This window comes from Dipodomys merriami, unplaced genomic scaffold (assembly GCF_024711535.1).
Source record: "Dipodomys merriami isolate MVZ:Mamm:240054 unplaced genomic scaffold, mDipMer1.0.p SCAF_11, whole genome shotgun sequence".
NCBI lineage: Eukaryota > Metazoa > Chordata > Mammalia > Rodentia > Heteromyidae > Dipodomys > Dipodomys merriami.
In genome coordinates, this window is record NW_027202382.1 from 28,138,420 (window position 1) to 28,154,128 (window position 15,709).

Here is a 15,709-nt window from a genome sequence, read left to right on the forward strand (position 1 = left end):
CAACTCAGCTAACTGAAGGGATAAACAAAAATGTGTTGTGTCCATGCAATAGAATATTATTTGACTTACAAAAAGGAATGAAGTACTCAAAATGGTACAGCATGGATAAAATTATGCTATGAAAGAAGGTAGTCATAAAAACCTGGGAATGTGCCTTAATGGGTAGAGTGATTGCCTAACACTCTGAGGCCTGGGGTTTGATTCCTCCATACCACATAAACAAAAATAAATAAATAAAACAATAGTTTTTTAAGGCTGTACATTATATAATTTAGGAAGTAAGATGGGCAAGCCTACATAGAGAGGAATTAAATTAGTAGTTGCCAGAGGCTGGGTGGAAGAAGGAAATGACTACTTTGGGATGTGGGGATTTCTTTTTGCAGTGATACAAATATTCTGGAGTTAGGTAGTGATGTTATGCAATTCTGGGAATATACTTAAAATCATGGGAGTGTGTGCTTTAAAAGGATGAATTTCAAAGTCAGTGTGCAGGTGGCTCACACCTATAATCCTAGTTACTCAGAAGGCTGAGATATGAAGGTCACAATTTCAAACCAGCTTGAGCAGGACAAATCCATGAGACTCTTATGTCCAACAACTACCAAAACCCAGGAAAAGAGATATGGCTCAAGTGGTAAAGTGCCAGCCTTAAGCTAAGGAACAGTTCTCAGGCACTGAGTTCAAGCTCCTGTATCTTCACCCAATAGATAGGTAGGTAGGTAGGTAGGTAGATAGATAGATAGATAGATAGATAGATAGATAGATAGATAGATAGATAGATAGATAGATAGGTAGATAGATAGATAGATAATCATATGTTACTATATCTCAATAAAGCTGTTATTTCAAAAATAAAAGAAAAAGTCACAAAAACTGAATGATGTTATATGCAATCTTTTGTATGTAAGGTTTCCTAGATATTTTCTTTTTTTTTTAATTTAATTTTATTTTATTTGTGAACATACTGTACAGAGGAGTTACAATTACGTGGGCAGTATAATGCGTACATTTCTTACCAAGCATTGCAGTCTCCTCCTTTGTTTACCCTTCACATCCCTTCCCAGCCTCCCCCCTCCCCCCCAATCCCAATCCTTCTCCTTCCCCCCCAAAGTTTCCTAGATATTTTCAATTGTCTTGGAAAACCACTATTGTGTTTGTGGTTCTCTATCTAAAGCTAATTCTCCATTCATAAATTCTATGCCATCATTTTGGGTGGGATTATCCATACTACCAGCTTCAACAGATCTTCATTTGGCCATTCTTGTCTTCCTTGTCGTTGCCTAAGACAATTAGCAAATAATATTAGGGGAAAAGAAAACTGAAAAGTTTCTGTGAGGGAGTTGTAAATGACTAACACATTCTCTCTTGCTGTAAAGTACATGTTGGCAGCCTTCTTACAATCTAAACAGGCCAACTTTAGAAGAAAACTAATGCCAGGTACCAGTTACCCAACCTGTAATCCTAGCTAGTCAGGAGCTGAGATAGAAGAATCAAGGTTCAAAGCCAACCTGGGCAGATAAATCTGAGAGGCTCTTAATTTCAGTTAACCAACATAAAGATGGAAGTAGAAGTGTGGTTCAGATGGTAGAGTGACAGCCATGAATGGAAAAGTTAAAAGCATGAGGCTCTGAGATCAAGCTCCAGTACTGGACATAAAAAGTGGAGAGAGAAAGACAGAGAAACTGAGAAACAGACAGACAGACAGACAGACAGACAGACAAAGACAGAGAGGGGCAGAGACTGAGACAAAGAGAGACCGAGACAGACACAAAGAAAAACAAAGATAAAGAGAGAGGACAGAGACAGAGAGAAAAAGAAAGGAGGAGGGAAGGAAAGGAGGAAGGAAGAAAAAAGGGAAGGAAAGAAGGAAGGAAAGAAGAAAGGAAGGAAGGAAGAAATGAAGGAAGGAAGGGAGGGAGGGAGAGAGGAAGGAAAGAAGGGAGGGAGGAAGGAAAGAAGAAGGCAATATATAGAAAAGGAACAAGATGGGCCTAATTTGCCTGGAACAGTCAGTTTACAGCAGTTTAGTCAGTCTGTTTTCTAATAGAGTCTTCTTTCTTTGTCAGAAGTGTCCCAGTTTAGGTAAATCAGGTACACAGTCATATGGCCTGCAACTGAACTTTGAACTACCTATGAATTAACTTATTAAACAAGGTCAATTGTTTCTTAAATTGTGTTTATTCAAGCTATTTTCTGGCTGGCTCCCAGCAAGCTCCCTCAGATTCCTCAATTGTTTGAATTACTTAGATGCAAAATACAACCACAGGAGCCATCTCCCTTTCCTCTTTGCCTGGCAATCTGTCTATCTCCAGGACCCGGATGGCTTCCTCCAAAGTCTTTCTAGAACACTTGAAATAAAAGCAATCTTTCCAACCGCCAAACAATTCTTGTCATACCTCTCTGCCAACCCTTGCTGAATTACACTGCTATGCTTTTGTGTCTATCTTCCACAGCTGACTATGAACTTCTGGGGAAAAAAGGTGTAATTTTTTTATTTTAAAATATATATTTTGTAGAAAAGATGAATAAAGTTGATAAATTCTCTTTCTGGAGAAAAAGATGAGTAAACACCAAAATAAAACTGGGTAGGAAATTGCAGAAATGACAAATTTACATCAAAACTTCAGTATTCATTCTATCTTTTCTTCATTACAGATATCTCTTTGATTTTAATTTTTGACTTTCCCTAAGTATTAAAAATGGTTACAGTGTTGGTTCATTCTCTCTTGCTTTCTACTCTTGTTCTTTCTGATCATGTGCTGTCTCTGGAAATGTCTCCTCCAAACAATTCAATCATAGTCTTGTAAAAGATTATAATTTGTACTGATGGTGCTCATGTTTATTCCTAATCTATTCAATTTCTCCTTTTCCTCAACCACCAAACTGTGCTTGTTTTTCACTTTTCATTATTTTGAATTTTTCATCTTTTCTTTTCTATGCAGTGCCTTGTTTTGGTTTGGGCTTTTGTTAGCATCTTTAAGTAATTGGACAAAAGAATTACCATTGAACAATGCGTCTTGATCAATATCATCCCATTCTACTGAAAGGATCGGTCAGATCCATGCCAGGGGACCACGTGGAGGCAGGCAGGCACAGGACAAAGATTATTATAAGGTTTATTAGAGGAGCCATATTTTCCAGGGAGAGGGAGCACATGGCATCTGTCCCCACCCAGGTAGCAGGGACAGGAAGTGAGGTAGGTGGGTGCTCAGGTGGGTCTGGACGGAGAAAGAGAGGGACCGACTGTATGGCAGGAACTCCAGGGCTGGGAGGAGCTCAGGTCTGGGTGGAGCTGAGGACCAAAAGTGAGTATAATACTAACATCCACCTTTTCACCCTTCCCTTTCCTACCCATCTTCCATAACTCTTAATTTTTCAGGATGTAAAATGAATTCTTGACTACATTTTCCCAGTTCTCCTCTTCATTCATCAATCCCCCTCCCCTTTGTTGTAAGGTGAGAATTCAGTGAAGCCACATTTTGAGGTGGAATCTTGGGGTCTTTATTAGAGCACTGGCAGTCTGCAGGGTTACAAAGGCCTGCAGCCCACAAATACACTTAATACTGTTAGGAAACAGGTCAGAAGGGAAAGAAAGAACAAAAACAACACCAACAAACCAATTCAGCTCCAATGGAGAGCTGAAAAGGGGTACCACAGTGACTAGTGAACAGCCAGGAGACAGGACATGAAGACAAGAGGCACAGCGTCAAGGTACCTATGCTGTCTAGGCCTAATATGATCAGACCAGGGGGCAGGGTCTCTGAATGCTCCCAGTCCCAAGCACAGGACTGACAGGTTCAGTAACCTAACAGCCAAGTGCCTGCCCCTGTCTCCAGGGATCCGGGCACATCTATCACCTGAGCAGCGTGGGGGCACCACCTTCCCCCCACTATGAAGACTGACTAGACCTTCAATGGGATTACTCAGGTACCAGAAGAACTTTTCCATCTAGGGAAGATAGGCCTTAGCCTTCCATATAGGGTATGCTTCGAGGCTACTCAGAAGCTGGTGATTCAGCCATTTAGAAAGTTAATCAAAGCAGAATTAGAGCATTCTCAATATACAAAGCTTTCCTAAGGCTATGTATGGCACCTGCATTTCTCTGAAGCTGCATTCCTCTTAGCTCACCTTGAGCTAGGTATCTGTATTTAGTGAAGGGGCTCTCTCACCCCTAGGCTTTTCAGCACTGGGTGAAGAATTCCCTTCCCCCAGCAAGAGGCACCAGGGGTGCTGTCAGAAATTACTTAGACTCAGCCTCCTTACTTCAACCTTGACCCCTTTAGGGTACTTGCTTCCTGATGTTTTACCCAAATTTGATTTGGGCTGTCTAAGGAATTAAACTATTGGAATTGTCTCTCGAATCTACCAAATTTCAGTTCGTACATTTGTATGCCCCTGCATATCACCCAATATATTTATGTTTATAAGCTAAATCTAGTATCCACATATACAAGAAAACATGCAATCATTTTTTTTTCTTTTGGTCTGAATTAGTATTCAAATTTGACTTTTAGGAGAAATGGCAGGAAGTAAACTGTTTCTGAAGCCTATGTTGGGGTTGCTCTATGGCCATATAAATTCAGATTGGATTGACTGGGTATAGAGAGTTCTAATCAATGACACTAATTAATATTGATGTCAGTATCAGCAAATACACAGAATAAAGACATCTGGTGATGTTCATTGTGGACAAAAATAAATCATTGAACTCGTAACAGACTGAACTGAACAACCAAACTGATATTTGAGGCATGATGAAATGAAGCAGTAGATATCACCTACAGAGAATTTCCTAAAAAGAACATTAGTATTTATGTTTGGTTTTTTTTGTTTGTTTGTTTTTTGGGGGGTGGGTCCAGTCGTGGGGCCTGAACTCTGAGCCTGGGCGCTGTCCCTCAGCTCTTCAGCTCAAGGCTAGCACTCTACCACTTGAGCCACAGTGCCACTTCCAGCTTTTTTTTTCTGCTTATGTGGTGCTGAGGAATCGAACCCAGGGCCTCATACATGCAAGGCAAGCACTCTACCACTGAGCCACCTTCCCAGCCCCAGAAGTATTTATGTTTCTTGGAATATGTTGAGAAACTTAAATAGTAACCCCTTTATGGCATGGCTAAAATGTTTGTCCTAAACCAAGGAAGAAGTACTCAACACCCAAAATAGTAACTTCCCAGGGAAGAAATCTGATATACAATTAGCAAAGCACCCGAAGAATGGGGATATTAAGTTAATTATAAGAGAATATAGGAGAGTCTGTTGGGTGAACATGCTTGAAAGACATTTACTAAGAAAGTATTGTAGCTGGTAGAGAATCTGAGTATCTGTACTTCATCCTAAGACATTTTTTAAAGATGCTATGGTGCCCAAGTCTTCACCTAATGTGCTATGGAAATGCATGACTGGTTTTCCTAGGAGGTCTGCAGGTTAACCAGCCAGAAGTATATTATCTAATTAATAATAGACACAAGAAAAATAGGATGACAGGGTCTTTAATTGTAAAATGGAAATGTGTGTCACGAGAGTTTCATTCCAGGGCTTTTTAAAACCTTTAAGACAATGGTTGTGTCACCGGACAGAGGTGAGGTTTAGTGAACCTTCCCTTTAAATACAGGAACTCTTCACTGAGGGTCCTTGACGTGGTTAGCAGAATGAGAATTTCTGGACAAGTCACAATGGTAAGAAAACTTGGCAGAGCTTTGTTGAGTAAGTAAACAAGTAGGCAAGCAGACAGACAAAAAGCAGACAAACAGCAGGGCAGGGGCACAATCTAGCAGAATGTGGGTGCTCTTGTAGGGACACAGACACACACACAGACACACAGAGACAGCTACACATACAAGGAGATACCCAGACACACATACAGCTCCTTGGGCTGTTGGCTATTTATAGGGTAAAGGCAGGGGGTCTGGCTTTAAATTATGCAAAACTAGGTGCTTTATCTTTGCTTTAACTATACCTGGTATTATTCTCTGAGTTTCCAGGTAAGAATGCATCCTGCTATAAAACAGATCCTTATCCTTGAAACAAAGAGACAGCCCTGCTATCTGCCTTTTGGGGCATCCTGTCAGGCAGTTGTGAATCCTTGGGTGAGAAATGCACCCCAAGAATGCATTCAGTTGTCACTCTTTGAAGCATTTCTAAGTTTCTAAATACCATATTCCTGAGTTGCCTTCACCAGGCCTCAGTTTCCTTGAGTTCTCCTGCTTCATTTCCCCCCAAAATGACTTTTGTTCCTTTTATCTTACGGGAAGAACATGAAGGAGTATCTCCTGCATTTGCTGTTAGCTGACTGTACCTCATTTCTCCCAGTCTATCCAGCTTCAACTGAGCCATGAACTTGAAAGACTGATTCAATGTCTTGCAGCAATTCACCGATACTCTCCATGTGACTAATTCTTGGTATGACAAGTGTTTTGGAAATATTTAAGGAGAGCAATGTAGAATGAAAGCAGGTGTGTGTGTGTGTGTGTGTGTGTGTGTGTGTGTGTGCGCGCGCGCGCACTCGTGTGCATGTGTCTTTGTGGGGGTATGTTTATGTCTGTGTATGTGGGTGTCAGAGTCAACTTCATGTAAAACACTGTAGTAAATAATTTGCAACCTTCATTAGCAGATGTTGAATGGCTGACGGAGTATGTATGTGTGTCTGAAATGACAGGAAGAACAGGATTGACAAGAGAGCTTTCCAGATGACTTTCTGACTGAATAACCTCACAGTGACATGATGGAAAAAAATATAGAGAGTGTTCTTCAGATATAAGCTACAGAACAGCAACTCATCTTTCTTTGGAGGTGGATTCCAGTAAACTACTTAGAAAAAGCCAGAAGTGGCACTGTGGCCCAGGAGATAGATCACTAGCCTTGAACACGAGGCTCAGGGACAGCATCCATCCAAGCCCTGTGTTTAAGCCCCAAGATAGCCAAGAAGAAGAAGAAAAAGAAGGAGAAGGAGGAGGAGGAGGAGGGGGAGGAGGAGGAGGAGGATAGAGATCAGTTGATAAGTTGATAAGAATAATTGATAAGTTAAAAAGTTGTAAGAAGAATGCTGGATTGAGTCTGAGAAACAAGTCTGGTTCTACATGGACTTGATGAAATTTCATAGGAAAAAATTCTTAGGAAAGTAATATCAACGTAGTTTCAGAATGTTGAAACCTCTCTCTCTCTCTTTCTGTCTCCGTGTTTGTCTCTATGTTTTATATATATATATATTTATTTATTTAAAAGAGCATGTAATACACTATATAAATAAATATAACATGATTATAAAATGTATAGTATGCAAATAAAATTATATATAAAACTGCAATGTAATATTTTAAGGACTCTCTTCTATAATATAATTGTAAGGTCCGCTCCAGGATGGCTAGCAGACTCCACCCTCCTCGCAGCAAAGTCTCCACCCAGTACCTGCGTTACCTAGGCAACTGGGACACCTGGAAGAGGTCACATCTGCATCCGCTGAGGTCACATCTGAATTTGATGTGGCCACACCTTTCTCCGCCCATACCCTACATAAGGCCTAGCGCAGGCCCAGACACTCTCTCGCTGCTCTTTTCTAGCTCTCTCTGCTCTCTGCTCTTTTCTAGCTCTTTTCTCTCTCTTTCCTCTCTCTTTCCCAGCTCTCTCTCTTTCCTAGGCCTTTCCCAGCCACGTGGAGTGCCAACCTTGCCTGGTCCCAGCAGGTCTACTGAATAAACCTACCTACCCCTTACCTGAATACCACGTGCCTGCTGGTGCTGTTCTTACTAGGCTACCTCTTTTTAAAAACCTAACAATAATGATTTTGAGATTGCAAGTCTAATTAGTTACACTGAAATTCAGAAGGGTTAGTCTTTGTGTGAGTCTAGTTCCCAAAATCAAGGTAACTATCATTCACTAATCCCTGGTGGCTCACACCTGTACTCTTATGCATTCAAGGGGGTGAGATCTGAGTATTAGGGTTCAAAGCCAGTCCAGTCAGGAAAAGTCTGGAAGATTCTTATCTCCAATGAACCACCAAAAAGCCAGAAGTGGAGCTGTGGGTCCAGCTTTGATTGAATAAGCTCTGGGACAGTGCTCAGGCCCTGAGTAAAATCCCAGAAACTTGTAAGGAAACTATCAGATGCTTTGGGAAGATGTTTTGAATCACTGAGAAATCTTTGTAAGGACAATCATCATCCTCTAAAACAGTGGATGTGTTCCCTTGGGATGCCATTTTCCTCACCGATCCACTTCTACTCCAGTTTTTGCTCCTCACTGGGAATGCTGCCCTGTCTTCTGCTAGTAAAATCACATTTGTCTTCTTTCCATCTTTGTCCATAAATATAAATTACAAATTGCTCTGTATTCCACAGCACTTGGAAAATGTTCTTTGAGTCTTAAGTTCCTCCCTGGGCTGTACCCAATGTGTGGAGGTCAAAATGGTTAAGTGTCCTTCTTGTGAGGCCCTAGAAGTGTGCCTTGATTTACTGAAGTACCCATTTTGTAATTTTTACACTTTGTATCCAAAGCATGAGAACTCTGTGTCCCTAGAATATGACATACTTAATAGTTGTTGAGGGAAGGAGAAAAAGCAACTCTGTAAATGAATAGGAAAACTATCAATTTCTTTTCCTCATCATCTTAATAGTATGTTCAAATACTTTGGCTCATTTTCCCACTGTATGGCAAATGGTTTTTAACCATGTTTCTCAAGCCCAGATTAAGTCAAAAGAGCTAAGGTGAACAACTGAATGTAATGAGTCAACATCTTGGAGAAAATCACTAGATGGAGGAAGAGCTCTATTCTTTGCAAACTTATGGTTCATCTGATATACATTCATGCAAATGATGTAACTTTCACCCTCGCTCCTGCCTGTAATCCTAGCTACTCAAAAGGCTGAGATCTGAGGATCACAGTTCAAAGTCAGCCCAGGAAGGAAAGTCCAAGAGACTCTTAACTCCAATTAACCACCAGGAAACCGGAAGTGGTGCTGTGGCTCAAGTGGTAGAGTACTAGCCTTGAGATGAAGAGCTCAGGGACAGTGCCCAGGCCCAGAGTTCAAACCCCACAATGGACAAAAAAAGAACAAAAATTCTAATTCTGATAGATATAGATAAATATATATACATATATATATATATATATATATATATATATATTCATGCAAACTTGACTCTGAAACCTTTGCTTTATATCACCCTGACATATTTCATTATGTTTTCTAAGGTAATATTTTATTAAAGCCAATTGTAACCCTATTTCATAATACTGCTTTTGATACTTCAGGAAGCTACATACGTGTCTTTCTAATCTGATAATTTGCTTGCATACACTATTGTATGTCAAGGCTTGACATTTATTTTCCCCATGGAATAAAAATATATTTGTTCCTTATTGTTTGTGTAATTGTTTCTCCTGTTTCATACACTGTCACCTACTTATATATGCATGTATTTTTCTTTCTTTTTTGAGGATAGAGATGTGAAGTTAGGGCCTTGTGCTTGCTAGGAAAGTACTTCTTAAACTACACACCTGGCCTTTGTGCTTCAGCTATTTGGGAGATAGGGTTTTATGTGTGTTTTTTTTTTCTGGGCTGGTTAGTATCATATTACTCCTGTTTATTCTGTAGCTGAATTGATAGGTGTATGCTACTGTATCCACTTTATAGCTTAATATGAGGTATCAGCCTCATTTTTTCCAAGACTGGCCTCAAAGTACAGTCCTTCTGATCTCCATCTCCCAAGTAGCAAGGATGATAGGCCTGAGTTATCATACCCAGCTATAGCAATTTTATATCAACAGGTAGAAAAAGGAAAGGAAGAATTGGCCAAAAAAGCTACTGATCTAGATGAAATGATGTTGATTGTATCAATCTTCTCTATTAAAAAATTATAATATGGCCAGACGCTGGTGGCTTATGCCTGTAGTCCTAGTTACGCAGGAGGCTAAGATCTGAGGATGGAGGTTTGAAGCCAATCAGGGCAGGAAAGTCTGTGAGATTCTTTTCTCCAATTGACCACCAGAAAACCAGAAGTAGAGCTGCGGCTCAAAGTGGAAGAGCACTAGCCTAGCAAAAAAAAAAAAAAAAAAAAAAAGCCCAGAGACAAACCTCACAATCAACAAAATAATAATAGTATTTATTATTTTTATTATCATAAGAATTTTGTGGAAAAGAATGAAAGTTTATGGTATATATTATTTTATATGCATGTCTACTTGTTTAGTTCAATTGCCTTGCTTTTCATTTATATTCTATCTTTCTTTCTCTCTCTCTCTCTCTCTCTCTCTCTCTCTCTCTCTTTCTTTCTTTCTTTCATGCAGCACTAGGATTTGAACTCAGGGCCTTCTGCTTGCTAAGTATGTGTTCTACCACTGAGCCACATCGCTAACTCCACAACGACCTGTTTCATAGGAAACATAGGACAAGAGAAATCACATGATTTGTTTAGTTCAAATAGCAAATAAATGTAAAACTGGGCTCTCAGAGTCTAGCCATGACTCCCAAGGTGTCTGTACTAACCAGAAGTTGGCATGGTATCCTAACACAAAGCATTCTTAAGACAAAAAATATTCTATAGAGATCTGAAACTCAGGACATCTGATTCATCCCAACAACTTTGTTCTTTAGCAAAAGTCAAATTCACATTTTAATCATGTTGTTGGTAATTCTTTGAAAGAGTATAATCAGAAACTGATTTTATCATCATTTTCTTAAATTATTTTGTAAGAAGAAAGCACTTACAAAAAAGACCACTTTAAAAATTTCCTGCTTGCTACCTTTTTACCCTCTTAAATGAATTATTTTGAAATATCATACTTCATGAAATTCCTCTTTATTGAAGATGTTTCAATTGCTTGTGCATCTTAACAGGAAAACATATAATATTTTTAAATTCTGTACCAAACTAGATAATACTAGACAGGGATATACAGTGCAAACACAACTTTAGAGATTGAACATCTACTCTATATTAAGTCAATACTGATTGGCTTGCTGGGAACTGTTGGCTCATACCTATAATACTAGCTACTCAGGAGGCTGAAATCTGAGGATCGTGGTTTGAAGCCAACATGGGCAAAAAAAGTCCACGAGACTCTTTCTCTCTGATAAACTACTCAGAAAAAAATGGAAGTGGCAGTGTGGCTCAAATGATAGAGAGCTAATCTTGAGTACAAAGAGACTCAGGGACAGTGCCCAGGCCCTGAGTTCAAGCCCCACAACAGACTGGGGAAAAAATTGGCTTTGCAGTCTGACAGACTTGAGTCCAAACTCCATCTCACTTATCAGGTGTATCAGTAGGTAGTTAACTTAATCTTTTTGCCTCCCAATTATATGCTAAGTAAATGCTATAAAATAGTTTAAAATACTGCCTGGCACAAAATTTATATAACGTGCATGCTCTCTCTCGCTCTCTAATAAATTTACCAAGTTTGCTTACACACACACACACACACACACACACACACACACACACACACACACACACTCACACACACAGCTTAAGGTCATTTTAAATGTTATGAACTTGAATAAACTGAATGACAGCATAACTATAAAAAAATTTTAAATGTTCAAATCGTTTAAAAGTAAAATAGGCATGGGGTATATTTAAAGATCCTTTAAGCTTAACTTCCCTTAAGAATGAACCTTTGTGCCGGGCGCTGGTGGCTCATGCCTGTAATCCTAGCTACTCAGGAGGCTGAGATCTGAGGATCGCGGTTCAAAGCCAGCCCGGACAGGAGAGACCGTGAGACTCCTATCTCCAATAAACCACCAGAAAACCGGAAGTGGCGCTGTAGCTCAAGTGGTAGAGCGCTCGCCTTGAGCTGAAGAGCTGAGGGACAGCGCCCAGGCCCAGAGTTCAAGCCCACAACCGACAAAAAAAAAAAAAAAAAAAAAAAAAAAGAATGAACCTTTGTGCCTCAATCTAGCAAAATGGATTAAATAAAACCAAACATAAGAATTTGCAAGAAGAATGAGTACATGCTAAAGCAGATCTCAGGGGTATGGGTAAGAGCTTGGTGGCTGATAGGTGAACTCCAGTGAACTCCAGACCACACCCACATATGTAAATACTCCACACAGCTGTTTGTCAACAGGATGAGGCCCCTAGCTGACAATTTTCTTGGAATCTTTGTTTCAGGAGAAGACTTCACTTTGTGGAGTCTTAGGATCTGAAAGTTTTAACAAAAGTCCACTGTCAAGTTAACCCCCTGAGCAAAAACATAGATTTTGTTTTTAACTGATTCAAAATGTACTTAGAAAAGACTAAAGACCTGGAATCATGACTCCTCTCAGCATTAGCATCACAAATTTCCAGTCAACTGATTGTAACTTTGTTTCTGAATCTTAGGAGGCCATTTTAAAAAACTATCTTTAAGTAGTTGAACAAAGGAATTGCCACTCAACAAAGCATTTTCTGAATACAATGTGTCTTGAATACAATCATCCCTTTTATCATTCTCCATCAACCCTCCCTCAGTGACCTTTTTTTTTTTTTTTTTTTTTTTTTTTGCTTATGTGGTGCTGAGGAATTGAACCCAGGGCCTCATGCATTGCAAGGCAAGCACTCTACCACTGAGCCACCTTCCCAGCCCCAATGTGACCTATTTTTTTAACCTTATTGTTAAAAAGTTTTCATTGGGCTGAAAAATTTATGATATGCTTATCTTAAAAAAAAAAAAAAAAACACATTAAGGGCTGGGAAGGTGGCCCAGTGGTAGAATGGTTGCCTTGCATGCATGAGGCTCTGGGATCCATTCCTCAGCACCACAGAAGCAGAAAAAAGCTGGAAGTGGCACTGTGGCTGAAGTGGTAGAGAGCTAGCTTTGAGCTGAAGAGCTGAGGGACAGCGCCCAGGCCCATAGTGCAGACCCCATGACCAACAAAATAAATAAATAAATAAATAAATAAAACACATTAAGACAGACACCAGTGGCTCACATCTGTAATCCTAGCTTCTAAGGAGGATCATGATCAGAGGATCATGATTTGAAGGCAATCTTGGCAGAAGACTAAACTACCAAAAAAAAAAAAAGCCAGAAGTGGAGTTGTAGCTCAAGTGGAAGAGCTCCACACTAGGAACAAAAGAAGCTCAGGCACGGCACCCAAACTCTGTGTTCAAGTCCCAGGACCAGCACTACTACTAATAATATAATAACAATATATTAACCATAGACAATGGAGTTGTGATTTAAATTTTGTTATTGGTTTTGTTTTAGATTGGTTTGACACCTTGTATTTGTTTTGGTTTTTTTGAGCGAGGCTTTCAATATGTAATTCAGGCTGGTCTCCAACTCTCAGTCTTCCTGCCCCTACCTCTTCAGTGCTGGGATAATAGGTATGTATCATAATACCCTTGCCTTAACTGTTATTTTTTAAAATTATATGAAATAATGCATAAAACTGACAGAAAATATACCCAACACTGAAATCATTTGACTCTATCAATAGAGGAGAGGCGTTGTTATAGGCCTTCTAGTATGATTAGGTCCCTGATGCATAATTGCTTTGTTTTGATGCTTGAGATTAAACTCACACCCCTGCATGTGCTAAACACCTACTTACTTATAGGACAATACTTCTAACCCTAGTATACTCTGTCACGTTATCTTGGAAGATAAAGGAGGAGGTATATTAGTTAAGGTTTGTCTTTTAAAATGCAGAATATGATACAATACTTCAAAGCAATGAATGCTACTCATCATATCTAAAAGGTATTAGTTACAAGACACAGTGTGTTTTTGTACATACCTAAGATGTTCAGTAAGAACAAAATCAACCAATTGTTTGTAAGTTACCATTAACTGAGAAGCAATGAATTTCAAAAGTGTTTAAAAAATATGCTTTGACTTTAAAATCTGTGATGATATTTCCATGGTAAGATTCTATTTCATGCCAGACATGGGTTCATTCACACCTGTAATCCAAGCTACTCAGAAGGCTGAGATATGAGTTTTGTAGTTCCAAGACAGCCCAGGCAGGAACATATTTCTAATTAACCACCAAAAAGAACTGGAAGTGGAGCTGTAGCTAAAGTGATAGAGTGCTAACCTTGAGCAAAATAAGCTAAGGGACAGCACCCTGGCCTCCAGTTGAGGGGGGGAGGGGGGGGAGTTTCTGTCTTGCTGTAACTTTAACTTTATCACCCTGTAGTTCCCCAATGGGAATTTAATTTTTGATTGCCAGTCTTTCCAAATAGTGCCACATGACTAGAACAAAGGACATCTCAAATCTAGGCTGATTCTCAGTTCAGACGTAAAACTGTTTTCCAGCTGGTAGCTTATCATTTAAATCCTACTTCTGGGTAGCTCTATCTCTATCAACTACAATAAATAGCAATAATAAAATAAACAATTTCTTTTCAAAGCAATTCAATTCTGAAATCTCTCTAGGGAGGTCATAGATTATTTAAAAGGAAGTCACTTGAAATAATAAGCGCTGTTTAAACATAAAACAATTGAACAACAGAATAAACTCATCCAGGCTAAAGAAACAAACAGAAACGTTTACCACCAGCATCTCCCTGCCCTATTTTAAAATTTGGATAAATACTAAATTACTTTTAGCTCCCCTTCGTGCTTTTCTTTCTGATACAGAGTTTCAATGTTACCCAGGCTGCACTGCTGTGCTTACATACAAATCACCCTCCTGCCTCATAGAGGCTGGGTTGGAGAGGTGGACACAGGCACCCAGCCCTCAGTCCTCAAAGTAACTTAGTGTAAGTATTATCATTTGTGATTAAAATTCTCTAGTAGCGAGTGACACGTGTGTGTGTGTGTGTGTGTGTGTGTGTGTGTGTGGTGGGACTTGATCTCTGAGCCTGGGCGCTGTCCCTTAGCTCTAGGCAAGCGCTCTACCACCTGAACCACAGCGCCAGTTCCAGTTTTCTGGTGGTTAATTGGACTTTTCTGCCCAGGCTGGCTTTGAACAGAGATGCTCAGATCTCAGCCTCCTGAGTAGCTAGGATTACAGGCATGATCCACCGGTGCCCGGCTTTTAACAGTTTTTTTTTTTTTTTTTTTTTTTTTTTTAGAAAAGGTGAATGGGAGTGGGGTGAGGAGGGGAGGTGGGCAGGTGGCTCATGCACCATAATCCTAGCTACTCAAGAGGCTGAGATCTCAGGATCCCTGTTCAAAGCCAGCCCAGGCAGGAAAGTCAGTAAGGCTCTAATCTTCAATCAACCACCAGAAAACCAGAATTGGGACTATGGCTCAAAGTGGAAGAGCGCTAGCCTTCCACTAGTTCAGGGACAGCACCCTGGCCCACAACCGACAAAAACAAAAACAAAATCTAACTGAATTTGACCTTATACATCCAAAATTTGTTATTTCAGCATGGGATCGTAAAACATACGAATGATCTATGAACACCAATAACACATGCTTAAGGAGCTGCATCTCTCCAGCGCTTCCTTAGCCACGTAAGGCTAATCCAAAGTGCACAGCGCAATCGCAAGACATTTCAGCAGTTTGGGACTTTCTTTTATAATCTACTGTCTTTAAAAAAAAAAATTAGGGGTTACAGTTACATAAGTCAGGGAAAAGGTATTTTTTTTTTCTCTTTGGACAATGTCTTTAAGATAGCTAGAGACCAAGCTTTCGCAGCCCTGCGCAGGCAGGGTGCGTGCGCGTGCGTGTGTGGTGTGCGTGGGGGGGGTGCGCGCGCGTGTTGGGGGAAGCGATGGGGACCCTGGTGCCCGAGAACGTGGCCCTGAGGAAGGCCTAGGTGCTCGGAGCTATGCCCTGGCAGGG